Source organism: Somniosus microcephalus, chromosome 10 (genome assembly GCF_052327205.1).
Source record: "Somniosus microcephalus isolate GS21.2 chromosome 10, FLI_Smic_1.0, whole genome shotgun sequence".
NCBI classification, from domain to species: domain Eukaryota; kingdom Metazoa; phylum Chordata; class Chondrichthyes; order Squaliformes; family Somniosidae; genus Somniosus; species Somniosus microcephalus.
In genome coordinates, this window is record NC_140996.1 from 217,879,949 (window position 1) to 217,896,339 (window position 16,391).

The 16,391-nt window shown below is 47.1% G+C and overlaps 1 protein-coding gene across 3 annotated transcripts in view; it reads right to left on the minus strand.

Moving 5' to 3' along the window:
• LOC147112102 (uncharacterized) overlaps positions 1–16,391 on the minus strand; it is a 77,925-nt gene that overhangs the window by 60,398 nt on the left and 1,136 nt on the right. The window lies entirely within an intron of this gene.

Here is a 16,391-nt window from a genome sequence, read left to right on the forward strand (position 1 = left end):
GTAGCATTGCTGGTAACATTGCGAGCCACTTGTCTGTGTGTGACAGTTAGCAGTATGCGCAATCTGTGCCAGAATTAGCACAAATGACATTGCTTCCGATTTCACTTCCTTTCTCTGCAGACCATTCTTGCACAAGCCACAGCTTATCTGCAGAGAACCGACATTTGTGGTGTGCACCACAACAGAACACAGTTGTCATGCAACATCTACAAGATGCACTGCAGTAACTTGCCAAGACTTCTTCGACAGCACCTCCCAAACCTGCGACTTCTACCACCTAGAAGGACAAGGGCAGCAGGCGCGTGGGAACACCACCACCTCCAAGTTCCCCTCCAAGTCACATGACATCCTGACTTGGAAATATAATCACCGCTCCTTCATCGTCGCTGGTTCAAAATCCCGGGACTCCCTCCCGAACAGCACTGTGGGAGCACCTTCACCACACGGACGGCAGTGGGTCAAGAAGGCGGCTCACCACCACCTTCTCAAGGGCAACTAGGGATGGGCAATAAATGCTGGCTTAGCCAGCGATGCCCATATCCCAGGAACGAATAAAAAAAAATTGAGCTCATTCTGCCCACCATGTCAGTTTTATCTTGTTAGATCAGATTTAATACACTTTCTCCATATCCCCAACACCCTTACTCCTCATCTTTTTAATTCATGCTGCACCTATAGGGTTATGGGGCAACGCATTCCATATTTGCTTTTCACCATCTTTGATTGAATTTTAAAGATTCTTTCCCCCTGTTCTACATTTTCTTACCACAGAGTCACTCCCTATCTACCCCCTCAACTCCCCATCTATTTTAAACAGCTCAAGCAATAGGTCCTTAACCTCAACATCTCTTGGAAATCCATCATGGCCCAGTAATTCGGGTCCCAACGCGTGAGTAAGTACCATGTACTCACGCGTGGGCCCGATGGAATTGCCGGTTTTCAGTATGCACAGCGCATGCGCGGAAAACCGGCATTTCCTTTCCTCTGAACCAAGGGGTTCAGAGGTTGAACGTGTGCGCGCAGGAGTCTGCACGTGCGCGCTGAAATTCCTTTTTTTTTAAATACAGGGTTGCCCGTGCGATAAGGCCTCCAGTTTTTACGCGAGTAAAAAGCAGACATAAGTACTTAGTTTTAAAAGGTAAGTGGTCTATTAAAGTTAGAATTTTTTTTTCACAGGTTTATTATTTTTAAAGACTTTACAGTAAGGTAAGTTTATTTTTAGAACCGATTTGTTAAAAAATTATTTTTTTCAAAAATTTGAATAATTGTTTAAATTAGTTTTTTACAGTTATTAATAGTTCATTTAATTAGTGGGATTTTTTAAAACTTTTATTTGAAGTTTAAGTACTGTTTTGGGCACCCGGAGTTTTCATGAGTTTGACAGTTCTTACTATCAAACTCATGAATGAACTTTTGCAACCTCCGATTGGTTGCCCAGTGCTCACGTGATCCCAGCATCATCGAACTAACTGCGCCGCTGGATCACGCAAGCACAGCGCGCCGGGAGCTGAACCGGGCCACAGAGAGGAAATGCACGCAGGGCCAGGCTTCAATTGTCGGCGCGCTAGGTAAGTGTAGGTCGGGGGCTTGCACCCGCGGGAAGCCCCCAACACCAATTTCTGGGCCAATGTCTTTTAGGGAAGGAAATCTGCCGTCCTTACCTGGTCTGGCCTATATGTGACCCCAGACCCACAGCAATGTGGTTGACTCTTAACTGCCCTCTGAAATGATAGCTCACCACTACCTTCTCATGAGCAATTAAGGTTGGGCAATAAATGCCAGTCTTGCCAGCAACGCCCAATTCCTTCAACCCAGCGGTGAACTTCTGGAATCGAGGATGGACTTTCCCCACGGGCAGTATATCCTCCTTAAGGTGGGGTACCTAAAACTGAACACCATTTCCAAATGTGGTCTGACCAATGCCCTGTACAATTGTAGTACTTGCTTGCTTTTGCCTTATAATGATGCCCAGCATCCCAACCCAACTTTTGGCACCAATGAGCTAGCTTTTAATTACCTATCTACCTGGACCACTAAATACCTTTGTTCATTTAACCCTCTCCCCAATTACTGCTTTCCCATTTAGACTGTATTCCCATCTGCATTTCTTGCATCCAAACTGCAGTTTCATACTCTTCGTTATATTACACTGCATCAGCCATTGTTTCAACCACTCACATGACCAATGTCCTTCTTCAATTTGTTTTGCGCTCCACGATTCATTATGCCCGTTAGCTTCCTGACTGCAAACTTGGATACATTGCCCTCTGTTCCCAAATTAGGTTATTTCTGGGCACCACGCTTTGGGAAGGTTGTCACGGCCTTAGAGACGGTGCAGAGGAGATTTACAAGAAGGGTAGCAGGGATGAAAGACTTCAGTTATATGGAGAGAATAGAGAAACTGGGGCTGTTCTCCCTAGAGCAGAGAACATTAAAGAGAGATTTGATAGGAGGTGTTCAAAATCAGAAAGAGTTTTTGATTATTCATTCATTCATGGCATGTGGGGAATTGCTGGCAAGACCAGCATTTATTGTCCATTCCTAATCGCCCTTGAGAAGGTGGTAGTGAGCCACTTTCTTGAACCGCTGCAGTCCGTGTGGTGAAGGTGCTCCCACAGTGCTGTTAGGGAGGGACTTCCAGGATATTGACCCAGCGACGATAAAGGAACGGCGATATATGTCCAAGTCAGGATGGTGTGTGACTTGGAGGGGAACTTGGAAATGGTGGTGTTCCCATGCGCCTGCCTTCTAGGTGATAGAGGTCGTGGGTTTGGGGAGAGGCTGTCGAAGAAGCCTTGGCGAGTTGCTTCAGTGCATCTTGTAAATGGTACACACTGCAGCCACGGTGCGCCAACGGCAGAGGGAGTTAATGTTTAAGGTGGTGGGTGGGGTGCCGATGAAACGTTTTGTCCTGGATGGTGTTGAGTTTTTTGAGTGTTGTTGGAGCTTCACTCATCCAGGCAAGTGCAGAGTATTCCATCACACTCCTGACTTGTGCCTTGTAGATGGTGGAAAGGCTTTGGGGAGTCAGGAGGCGAGACACTCGTCGCAGAATACCCAGCCTCTGACCTGCTCTTGTAGCCACAGTGTTTATGTAAATACTGTGTAAATAAGGAGAAACTGTTTCCAGTGGCAGAAGGGCCGGTAACCAGAAGACACAGATTTAAGGTAGTTGGCAAAAGAACCAAAGGCGACATGAGGAAAAAAATGTTTTCGTAACAAGCAACGTTCCCTATAAGCTGCGCGGCCTCGCAGCTCTCTGCTGGTCCCACGCAGCCCGGGACCGGCTTTTGCAATGTTAAAGATCTCACATGCACGTAACAGTGAATGGACCGCGCAGCCCCTTAAAAGGGGCCACGCAGCCCAATAAAAATTATGGGGAACATTGGCAGCGAGTTGTTGTGATCTGGAATTCTCTGCCTGAAAGGGTAGTGGAAGCAGATTCACTTATAACATTCAAAAGGGAATTGGGTCAATACTTAAAAGGGAAAAAACTTGCAGGGCTGTGGGGCAAAAGCAGGGGAGTGGAACTAATTGGGTAGTTCTTTCACAGAGCCAGCACTGGCACGATGGGCCAAATGGCCTCCTTTCGTGCTGTATCATTCCATGATTCTATATACAGTTAAAAAAAAAATTGGCACTCCCGCAGTGATTCCTGGGGATAGCACTTGTCACTGTCCCCTAATCTGAGAATGTCCCATCCATTCTCCTCCTTGTATTAATATATATTTCAGAAATGTTCATTACAGGTACACTATCCCTTATCCGAAAGCCTTGGGACCAGCCGAGTTTCGGTTTTCGGATTTCAGAAGGTATTATTATAAGACTGGGAAATTGGTATTTAATATAAATTTTAAAAGTTCAGGCTACCTCTTGCGACTGTTCAGTGTCTCATTCCCCTTCCTGCTTCTCTGGAAAGCCAGATATCGGCTGACTCCTACTAAGCTGGCCCACAAATCAGGTCGGGTGTCGGGTGGGGGGGGGGGGGGGGGGGGGGAGGCGGGGGGAGAAAAGAATATCGGATGGGCCGCAGTTCAGATCGGGGTGGGTCAGGGGTCAGGGGGGTCGGGGAGTGTGGGGGGGGGGGGGGGAAAAAAGAGAAAAGAATATCGGACGGGCCGCGGTTCGGGTCGGGGGGGGGGGGGTCGGGTCGGGTGGGGGGTGGGAGAAAAGAATATCGGACGGGTCGGGTCGGGTCGGGGGGAGAAAAGAATATCGGACGGGCCGCTGTATTGTTGGGTTCACTCTCCCGGTACCTCCTTCACACTGCCCGGCTCGGCCTGCAATCTCCTACCCAGGAGGGAACTCTGTGACCCTCTGCCCTGTTCAGCATAAGTCGTGCGCCACTCTGGTCATGTCGTGCGCACGACTTACGCTGAATGAAAAAACTTTCGGTTTTTAGAGGTTTTCGGAAGTTCGGATAAAGGATAGTCTACCTGTATTCACCTTTTATGTACAAATAACCTTTTTACGATGTCACTTTTGCATGGTCAAAAGATTAACTAAGGCAAAAAAGTCTTCCATGGCACAGTTTGCTACTATTAAATAGCACTAAAATATGACATATTGCTGTCTGCCCGTATTGAGATGCATATCCTGAGAACGAATTAAAAATGTGAGTCACTAGCAAGGCCGGCATTTATTGACCATCCCTAGTTGCCCTGGAGAAGGCGGTGGTAGCACTTCTTAAACCGCTGCAGTCCCGTGTGGTGAAGGTGTTGTTAGGTAGGGAGTTCCAGGAATTGGACCCAGCGACAATGCAGGAACGGCTGTTTAAGTCAGGATGGTGTGTAACTTGGAGGGGAACTCGGAGGTGATGGTGTTTCCATGTCCCTGCTGCCCTTGTCCTTCTAGATGGTGGAGGTCGCGGGTTTGGGAGGTGATGCCGAAGAAGCCTTGGCGAGTTGCTGCAGTACCTTCATTTCAGCCGTATTCCAGCCAGGGAATCCAAAAGTCTTCTATAGGCATATATATAGTAAACGGGTAGTAAGAGGAGGGGTGGGGCCAATTAGGGACCACAATGGAGACCTACGCATAGAGGCAGAGGGCATGGCTGAAGTACTAAATTACTATTTTGCATCTGTCTTTACCAAGGAAGAAGATGCTGCCAAAGTCAGTGAAAGAGGAGGTAGTTGAGATACTGGATGGGATAAAAATTGATAAAGAGGAGGTACTGGAAAGGCTGGCTGTACTTAAAGTAGATAAGTCAGCAGGACCAGATGGGATGCATCCTAGGATGCTGAGGGAAGTAAAGGTGGAAATTGCAGAGGTACTGGCCATAATCTTCCAATCCTCCTTAGATACAGGAGTGGTGCTAGAGGACTGGAGAATTGCAAATGTTACACCCTTGTTCAAAAAAGATAAACCCAGCAACTCCAAGCCAGTCAGTTTAATCTCAGTCATGGGGAAGCTTTTAGAAACTATAATCCGGGACAAAATTAACAGTCACTTGGACAAGTGTGGGGTTAATTAAGGAAAGCCAGGAGGGATTTGTTAAAGGCAAATCGTGTTTCACTAACTTGATTGAGTTTTTTGATGAGGGCAATGCGGTTGATGTGGTGGACATGGACTTCCAAAAGGCATTTGATAAAGTGCCACATAATAGGCTTGGCAGCAAAGTTGAAGCCCATGGAATAAAAGGGACAGTGGCAGCATGGATACGAAATTGGCTAAATGACGGGAAAGTAGTGGTGAACGTTTGTTTTTCGGACTGGAGGAAGGTACACAGTGGGATTCCCCAGGACCACTGTTTTTCTTGATATATATTACTGACTTGGATTTGGGTGTACAGGGCACAATTTAACAATTTACAAGTGACGCAAAACTTGGAACTATAGTGAACAGTGAGGAGGAGAGTGATAAGACTTCAAGTGGACATAGACAGACTGGTGGACTGGGCGGACACGTGGCAGATGAAAGTTAACGCAGAAAAGTGCTAAGTGATACATTTTGGTAGGAAGAACGAGGAGAGGCAATATAAACTAAAGTTACAATTCTAAAGGGGGTCCATGAACAGAGAGACCTGGGGATATATGTGCACAAATCGTTGAAGGTGGCTGGACAGGTTGAGAAAGCGGTTAAAAAAGCATACGGGATCCTGGGCTTCATAAATAGAGGGCGATTTTGCCGGCGCTCAGAGGTTGGGTTTGGAGGTGGAACTGCTCGCAAAATCAAAAAGATTGGCAGCAGGTCCCGAACACGCTTCCAACCCGCCTCCAATCAATCTTCCCGGGAGTCAGGTCCCCGATTTGCACAGGGACCTGACTCCTAGCGGCAGGAAGAGCATTATAGCCACTTAACTGCTTGTTAACAGGCAGTTAAAGAGGCTTTTTCCAATTTTGACACTTCTACTGCGGGCTTCCCGACATTGGGAAACCCCGCCAGGGTAAGTGTGGCGTGCTGTGGGTCTACTGTAATGTTTGTGTACAGGGGACAGCTGCAGAAGTGGTATGAAGGATCCGATGAGACACTGGTGAGTTGCACAGGTAAGAAAATGTTGGGAAAGTAATTTTTAATGTGTTCAGTTTTCTGTACGTAACAAGCATTGAAGTGTCTGTGTAGTCCCACCTCATTGGGAGAACCTCTCTCACCAGTGACAGATCGCTTCTGTAACCACATCTGCAGCTGCCATCTGTTTTAGCCTAAGGAAAGTCATTAGAGAGCCTGGGTGCAAGGGCTCACCTTTGTACAGCGATTGTCAGTGTTTGCAGCACCTCAATGCTGTCAAACACTGAAAAAAATCATCTGTCAAAAAGAAATGGTGGTGGCCCCTTTAAGACGCGTCATCAACTGATGCAATCTGACACCGGCTTTCTCTTAATTGGCCAGCAAGCCCGCAGGGTGGGCTTAACAAGGCCAATTGTCGCAAAATAGCGTCTGTGCGTCGGACGTCGCTGGGGGCAGGACTAGAACCCGAAAGGCAGCAGTCCCACCCCCAACGCACCTCTTCAGGTACGATCCCAGCCATAGAGTACAAAAGCAAGGAAGTTATGATGAAACTTTATAAAACACTGGTGCGACCTCAACTGGAGTATTGTGTCCAATTCTGGGCACCGCACTTTAGGAAGGATGTGAAGGCCTTAGAGAGGGTGCAGAAAAGATTTACAAGAATGGTTCCAGGGATGAGGGACTTCAGTTACGTGGATAGACTGGAGAAGCTGGGATTGTTCTCCTTAAAGCAGAGAAGGTTGAGAGGAGATTTGATAGAGGTGTTCAAAATCATGAGGGGTCTGGACAGAGAGAAACTGTTCCCATTGGCGGAAGGGTCAAGAACCAAATGACACAGATTTAAGGTGCTTGGCATAAGAACCAAGGGCGACATGAGGAAAAACTTTTTTACACAGCGAGTGGTTAGGATCTGGAATGCCCTGCCTGAAAGGGTGGTGGAGGCAGACTCAATCGTGGCTTTTCAAAAGGGAATTTGATAAGTACCTGAAGGAAAAGAATTTGCAGGGCTACTGGGAAAGGGCGGGGGAGTGGGATGAGCTGAATTGCTCTTGCAGAGAGCCGGCACGGGCTCGACGGGCCGAATGGCCTCCTTCTGTGCTGTAACCATTCTATGATTCTAAATCTTCTGGTACCAAAAATGCAGGAAACGCTCAGCAGGGCAGGCAGCATCCGTGGACAGAAGAGACATCAGTTATGGAGCCTTCCTCAGAACTTGCTCTGGTAACGTTTGTACCGGAGAAAGCTCCAATGACCCTCCCAATGAGACGAAAGAAGTCAATGCAATATTTAGGAGAGTATCCAGTAACCGAAAAAAAATCAACGGCACTTACTGTATAAGAACATAAGAATTAGGAGCAGGAGTAAGGCATACGGCTCCGAGAGCCTGCTCCGCCATTCAGTACGATCATGGCTGATCCTCCACCTCAACTCCGCTTTCCTGCCTGATCCCCACATCTCTTGATTCCTCTAGAGTCCAAAAATCTATCCATTGCAGCCTTGAATATGCTCAACAACTGATCATCCACAGCCCTTTGCCTGCAAGCACCTTACTGCTTCTAACCCATTGGTGGGATAAACTGCTGAAACATTGCAGGGCATTTGAGGGGGATATGGCTAAATCTTGGGGAATTGCGAGTGGTACATCTCTTGCAGACGCAGCCAGTTATTCTCCCCCACGCTGGCCCCGACACTATAACAGAAGAACTAGGAACAGGAGTCGGCCATACGGCCCCTCGAGCCTGCTCCGCCATTCAATAAGATCATGGCTGATCTTCAACCTCAACTCCATATTCCCGCCCTATCCCCATATCTCTTGACTCCTCTACAGTCCTAAAATCTATCTATCTATCTCAGCCTTGACTATATTAAATGAGTCAGCATCCATTTGGGGTAGAGAATTCCAAAGATTCACTACCCTCTGAGTGAAGAAATTCCTCATCTCAGCCTTATCCTGAGACTATGCCCCCTAGTTCTAGACACTCCAGCCAGGGGAAGCAACCTCTCAGCATCTACCCCGTCAATCCCCCTCAGAATCTTAGATGTTTCAATGAGTTCACCTCTCATTCTTCTAAACTCGAGAGTATAGGCCCAGTCTACTCAATCTCTCCTCATAGGACAACCCCCTCATCCCAGGGATCAATCTAGTGAACCTTCATTGCACCGCCTCCAAGGCATGCATGTCCTTTCTCAGACAAGGAGACCAAAACTGTGCCCAGTACTCCAGGTGTGATCTCACCAAAGCCCTGTACAATTGTAGTAAGACTTCCTTTCTCTTATACTCCAACCCCCCTTGCAATAAAGGCCAGCATGCCATTTGCCTTCCTAATTGCATTATTTTAAACTAGCAGCACGTTTTAAAGTGCTGGTGTTCTAAGTCTCTCAGTCGGTCGACCGCTGAAGAAAGTTTCTTGCTGTACTGAAACAGCTGGCCATACATGTAGCAAGCGCTCAGCCCACCAATACGGTTTAAAATTGCAGCGCCTATAAACGGAACGGAGCTGAGCATTTTGCCGGCCATGAACGCGGCTGCTACGGTAACCAGCTGGATACTCCCTTCAATCTAAAAGGAAGTACTTGCGTTTATATAGATCAGAAATTCATGGGTTCAAGTCCCACGCTGGAGACTTGAGCACAAAATCTAGGCTGACACTCCCAGTGCAGTGCCGAGGGAGTGCTGCTGTGTCGGAGGTGCCGTCTGTCGGATGAGAAGTTAAACCGAGGCCCCGCCTGCTCTCTCAGGTGTGTGTAAAAGATATCACGGCACTATTTCGAAGAAGAGCAGGGGAGTTCTCCCTGGTATCCTGGCCAATATTTATCCCTCAATCAACATCACTAAAGCAGATGATCTGGTCATTATCACATTGCTGTTTGTGGGATCTTGCCGTGAACAAATTGGCTGCTGCATTTCCTACATTACAACAGTGACCACACTTCAACAAGTACTCAGTTGGCTGTAAAGCGCTTTGGGACATCCTGAGGTCGTGAAAGGTGCTATAGAAATGCAAGTCTGTCTTTTCTTTCATACAGCACGATTATCACAAGCTTTGAAATCATTTTAAAATGAATTGTAGTTTCATTAATTCCAGCTACAAATAAAATATTTATGGAACTATACGGTATCTAATGTTTCAAACTTGCAACCAAAGGCTTTTTTTTTTTGCAATGCATTCTGTTATGAAAGCACATTTACAAAGGTCAACAAGGAGCTTGGAATACTAATGGCAGATCGGAATATCCAGAAACAAAGAGTGCATTCACTCTCATTACCCGAATACAGGCTGGTATGTCTGCTTTGGAGAGGGTACAGAAGAGATTTACTGGAACGTTTCCAGGAATGGGGGATTACTACATTGATTCCTGGGATGAGAGAGTTGTCCTATGAGGAGAGATGGAGTAGGTTGGGCCTTTACTTTCTGGAGTTTAGAAGAATGAGAGGTGATCTCATTGAAACATACAAGATTCTGAGGGGTTGTTTCCCCTGGCTGGAGAGTCTAGAACTAGGGGGCATAGTCTCAGGATAAGGAGTCGGCCATTTAAGTCCGAGATGAGGAGGAATTTCTTCACTCAGAGGGTTGTGAATCTTAGAAATTCTCTACCCCATAGGGCTGTGGATGCTGAATCATTGAATAAGGAGTGTGATGGAATACTCTCCACTTGCCTGGATGAGTGCAGCTCCAACAACACTCAAGACGCTCGACACCATCCAGGACAAAGCAACCCGCTTGATTGGCAACTCATCCACCACCTTAAACATTCACTCCCTCCACCACCGGCGCACCGTGGCTGCAGTGTGTACCATCTACAAGATGCACTGCAGCAACTCGCCAAGGCTTCTTCGGCAGCACCTCCCAAACCCGCGACCTCTTCCACCTAGAAGGACAAGGGCAGCAGGCGCATGGGAACACCACCACCTCCAAGTTCCCCTCCAAGTCACACACCATCCCGATTTAGAAATATATCGCCGATCCTTCATCGTCGCTGCGTCAAAATCCTGGAACACCCTCCCTCACAGCACTGTGGGAGTACCACACGGACTGTAGAGGTTCAAGAAGGCAGCTCACCACCACCTTCTCAAGGGCAATTAAGGATGGGCAATAAATGCTGGCCTTGCCAGCGACGCCCACATCCCATAAACAAATTTAAAAAAAATTTAAGGCTGAGATCGATAGATTTTTGGACTCTAGGGATATCAAGGGAGATGGGGATCGGGCAGGAAAGTGGAGTTCAGGTTGATGATCAGCCATGATCTTATTGAATGGCAGAGCAGGCTCGAGGAGCCGTATGATCTACTCCTAATTCTTATGTTCTTACAGTTACGTGGATAGACTAGAGAAACTGGGATTGTTCTACTTAGAGCAGAGAAGGCCAAGAGGGGATTTGACAGTGTAAGATTTGCAAAATTTCTGCATTTCCCCGAAGGCTGTTATCAATAAACGGGACCCTGAGTGGACATTTTAAATCAAAAAGGGTACCCAAGATGGCATCCGTGCCTCATGGCAGCAAGTCTGTGAGATTTTAAAATGGACTCTGCAACGCAGACAGCTTGTGGATCGAAACCCAAGCTGCAGGCTTCTGTGAAGAGAGACTTTGTATTTTGGAACCAGACAGGACTCTGAATTATGCATTAGACCGAATTGGAGACAAATCTAAATTCAGTTTAGGCCTATAGTTAAGGCCATCAAGCAGTCTACATATATTATCGGAAACAGATTAACTGAGCCATCGAGGCTGGACAGGCACATCAAGGAACTTTGATGACAATACAAGTCAATTATCGGGCCGGTAGATGCGATTACCAGCCATCTAAAACCAGTTAGTATGGATTGCTACCATTATTTAAAATAGCCCGCCAAGATTAAAACAAAGAACTAACCTGATTTGGCACACAGATAAGGGTTTTCGACAAAGGTATAATTGAAGGCCCCCGGGTAGCAATCGGGGTTGGGGGTGTTCTTTGTTGGTTGGTGTGCTGGTGCTGCTGCTCTTCGGCCCCTCGCCCTCGTGGCTGCCGCTCTTTCCCCGTCCCGCACCTACCCCCTGGCCTTTGCCCATGCCTTTTTCCCACTCCAGCTGGAACTAGCCCCGGCACCGGGTCGGGCGGACACGGACAATTCAGGCCAGGCAAGGCGGGACGCGACGAGGGGAGGAGGGAAGACCACCGGAGGGAAGGCCACCTGAGGAAGACCGGCTGAAGACGACCAACTGAGGAGACGAACTGAGGGGAGGCTTCGAATTATCGGGCCTTCAGCCTCAGCCGACCTTTGAATATCTGCACACCAACTCACTCTGTCAGCTGTCGATGAAGAATCATCCCTGCAAGGTAAAGTACCCAAACAGAGACTTTAACTTTGGGGTACTCGAACCTGGACAACGCCCTTGCAGCACCCGGAGACCACGTGACGACGGCAGGCTCCAGAGAGCACCAAGAGCGAACCCCGAACCCCACCGCTGTTTTGAGTCTAACAAACCTTTTGATTGGTGAGCATGAAGTTCTGACCCCTCATAGCTTAATCTAGTTAGGTATAGGGGGTGGGATAAGGGGATTGTTAAGATAGTTGTTTTCCCTCGATGTGCCGTGTGTTCCCCATTCCCTGTATAAGTATAGTTATTACTCTTTTGTATTTTTGCCTGTAGAAGTATACACTAGTGATTTTTCCATAAGATTGTACCAGTTTTTCCTCTTCAATAAAATCTTGGTTTTGTTTACATCCAACCACCTGTCTACTCGAGTCTTCTCTGCACCGCCGCCTTGTACCTAAGTCCAGTGTCTAGAACCCAGGGGCGTGGGAGCGATTCAAACTGCTCATAAACAGTTTGGGGCATAACTGACTGGGCGTACGCGCCAAACACCATCACACGCCACCCCCTACAATAAAGGTGTTTAAAATTATTAAGGGTTAAGATAGAGTAAATAAAGATGGCTGAAGGGTCGATAACCAGAGGGCACATATTTAAAGTAATTGGCAAAAGACCCAGAGGCGACATGAGGAAAAACTTTTTTACGCAACGAGAGGTTAAGATTTGGAATGCACAGCCTGATAGGGCGGTGGAAACAGATTCAATAGTAGCTTTCAAAAGGGAATTGGATAAATACTTGAAGGAGAATGCTCTTAACCACACATAAATATGTCAAAGTTGAAAGTAGGGTGGGTGGGGAACTGTCAAGTTGAGTCACAGTAGAAACTAGAATGGAAGAAAATCTGGTACCAGCTCAAAATGTGCATGTGTTTTCATTGTGGTTTCAGATATCAGCTCAGGCCAACATCCCCAGCATCGAAGCTTTGACTACGCTCGATCAGCTCCGGTGGACAGGCCACATCGTCCGCATGCCCGATACGAGACTCCCAAAACAAGCGCTCTACTCGGAGCTCCGACACAGCAAGAGAGCCCCAGGTGGGCAGAGGAAACGCTTCAAGGACACCCTCAAAGCCTCCTTGAAAAAGTGCAACATCCCCACCGACACCTGGGAATCCCTGGCCCAAGCGCGCACAAAGTGGAGGAGAAACATCCGGGAAGGCACCGAATACCTCGAGTCTCTTCGCTGGGATCAAGCGCAAGCAGCGCATGTCAACCCAAGCGCCCCACTCACCCGCCCCTTCAACCACCGTCTGCCCCACCTGTGACAGAGACTGTAGGTCCCGCATTGGACTCATCGGTCACCTGAGAACTCATTTTTAATGTGGAAGCAAGTCATCCGCGGTTCCGAGGGACTGCCTGAGAAGAAGATATCAGCAGAATATTTCCATACTTCCTTCTGTGGAGAGAGAACTAAACCAAGGGTGGTTGAAAATGGTAACGTTTTATGTAAAAGGACGTTCAATAAAAAAAAATCATTGTATACTTTGAGATACATGCACACACGCACGAAGGTGGGTTTAAATGAAGACATTGGTGCCAATACTGAACTTGATGCCGTGATATTGCTCACAGCTTCATACAAATTACTAACTGAAACCAAGATTTTTTTTTTAATGAACCCAGCCACAAAAGCTGGTACAGTGCAAATTATTAGCAAAAGTATCAGTAAGCATTGTGCCTGAAACAAGAGAAATAGCGCACCACTAAAAAAAGACGAGTCATTTCTTTTCAAAGATGGACATGGTGAGAAAATGCATTTTGAAGGCACGTATAAATCCTTCCACACAGGAAACTCACCAGACGTGAGAACTGATTTTTGCCCAACTTCTGGAATAAATTTAAATACTCGAAGGTTCAGTTCAGTTCTAATTCCCAGAGGAGCCACTACCCTGGTAAACCTCTGTTTCCCCCCCTCCCCCTGACTAATTTTCACCTCCAAACATACGCTATTTAGCCCAGTCTGATGCGGAGCTACACAAATGCAGATCAAAAGCTCTCGGGTTCAATTTATGTTCTGTGCCAAGTTAACCACAACTAGCTTCAGAACTCCTGGACAAAGCTGAATAAAAAAAGATTCCCACTTGTATAGAATCCGACAGCACAGAAGGAGGCCAATCGGCCCACCGTGCCTGTGCCGGCTCTTTGAAAGGGCTGTCCAATTAGTCCCACTCTCCCTGCTCTTTCCCCATAGCCCTGCAAACCATATGATACATTCAGTCACTTAAACAAAGACCAGGTGTAAATGGTGATGTTTCTGTTGCAATTTTTTGGCAAATATTTAGAAGCAGTTTTGCACATTTAACAAGCCTTCTCTTCATATCATCAGCACTGGGCCATGTACGAATGACGATGAATTGGGAAATCTTACATTAAGAAGCAGAACAGGGTAAACCTTTAAAAAAAAAAGTCGGACTACAGTGCAGGTTTTTCAGCCTCTCTGATAGGAAAGAAATTCGATCAAACGTAAAATATTGCAAGTGCTAGAAATCTGGAAACGCATAGCAGATTAATCAGCATCTGTGGAGCAGTCAGTTGGCATGTCAGGGTCATACCCTTCACCAGAACTGAAAAATGGCTTAACATTGAAAGTATATGTTCCTCTGCAGTCCATCTCTGAGGCACCTCTCTACCTGTCAGAATGCAGCCTCCGACAGTTTATCTTCCTCCATCTGCACAGTCACCATCCAGTGCACCCCAGAGGTCTACCCATGATCCCTCATCATCTCATCAAAATATTACCACTTGTCGCACCATCTTGGAGTATAGGATGAGCTTGAGCATGCAGCTTGGCTTAAGGGTAATGCTCTTGCCTCCTGAAAATAAAAAGGTTCTGGGTTCAAGCCCCACTCCGGACTTGAGCACATAATTCAGGCTGAGGGAGTGCTGCATTGTCAGAGGTGCTGTCTTTCAGATGAGACGTTAGCCTCGACGCTCCATCTGCCTGTTCAGGTGGATGTAAAACATCCCATGGCACCATTCGAAGAACAACTGGATATTGTCCCGGGGCCCTGGCCAACAGTTCTCTCTCAACCAACACCACCAAAAACACGATTTATTATCTCAATGTTTTTGTGGGACCTTACTGCGTGCAGGTTGCAGCTGCACTTGCCTACATAACAACGACTACGCTTCAAAAGTACTTCATTGGCTGTAAAGCGCTTTGGGACATCCTGAGGTTGTAAAAGGCGCTATATAAATGCAAGTTTGTTCTTCTTTCTTTACAGGGGAGTTCACCCCGGTGTCCTGGCCAATACTTATCCTGCAAATAACATCACTAAAAACAGATTATCTGGTCGTTATCACATTGCTGCTTGCGACACCTTGCCGTGTGCAAATTGGCGGCCGTGTTTCCTACATTACAACAGTCCCTATACTTCAATAATTGACTTCATTGTCTGTAAAGCGCTTTGGGACGTCCTGAGGTTGTGAAAGGTGCCGTATAAATGCAAGTCTTTCTTTCTACCTCTTCCCTTCTGCCTCCATTCCCTAGTCCATGTTTTTACTGCTTCGAAGCTTGACTTCTCGAACACTCTCCCTGGCGAGAACCCACCACAAGCTTCAACTCATCCAAAGCAATGCAGCCTGCATCCTCACCCCACTGCCGTCCTCTCTCTCTCTCGAGCTCCACTGGCTCCTGAAGCTTCAGCAAGTTTACTTCCACAATTCTCATCCTGGCTTTCAAATCCGTCCATGGCCTTGCCACACCTTACTTCAGTAATCTCCTCCAACCACACAACCCAGCATGCATCCTCCACTCCTCCATCATCTCACTTCCCTCCAACAGCAGTGACCACTTTACATCTTTCCGGACTCAACACGGAGTTCAACTTTTCCAGATCATAGCCACTGCTCCCATTGTTTCGGACAACAGGTGCTGTTGATGATTCTGCCATTCCCATTTACACCTCCTCTAAACGTATAATTTGTTTCTTTACTTGTCCCATTACCACCCCCTTTCGCCTCGCACCATCATCCCTTTTGTCTCTTAATCTCTCCTGCCCTCCACCCTATCACAGACCTTCCCTTTTGTTCTTTCCTTCCCTCCCCCCTTTCCCTTCCTCTGCACTTGTTACATCTCTAACTTTTTCCAGTTCTGACGAAAGGTTGTGGAGCCTGAAACATTGACTCTGTTTCTCTCTCTCCACAGATGCTGCCGGACATAGAAACATAGAAGATAGGAGCAGGAGTAGGCCATTCGGCCCCTTGAGCCTGCTCCGCCATTCAATGAGATCATGGCTGATCACCCAAATTCAGCACCCTGTCCCTGCCTTCTCCCCATATCCCTTGATCCCTTTAGCCTTAAGAAATATATCTAACTCCTTCTTGAATATATTTAATGACTTGGCCACAGGTTCACCGCTCTCTGGGTGAAGAAATTCCTCCTCATCTCTGTCCTAAATGGCTTACCCCTTATCTTTAGACTGTGACCCCTGGTTTTGGACTCCCCCGCCATCGGGAACATCCTTCCTACATCTAGTCTGTCTTGTCCTGTGAGAATTTGATAAGTTTCAATGAGATCCCCTCTCATTCTTCTAAACTCCAGCGAGTATAAGCCCAATCAACCCAATCTCTCCTCATACGTCATT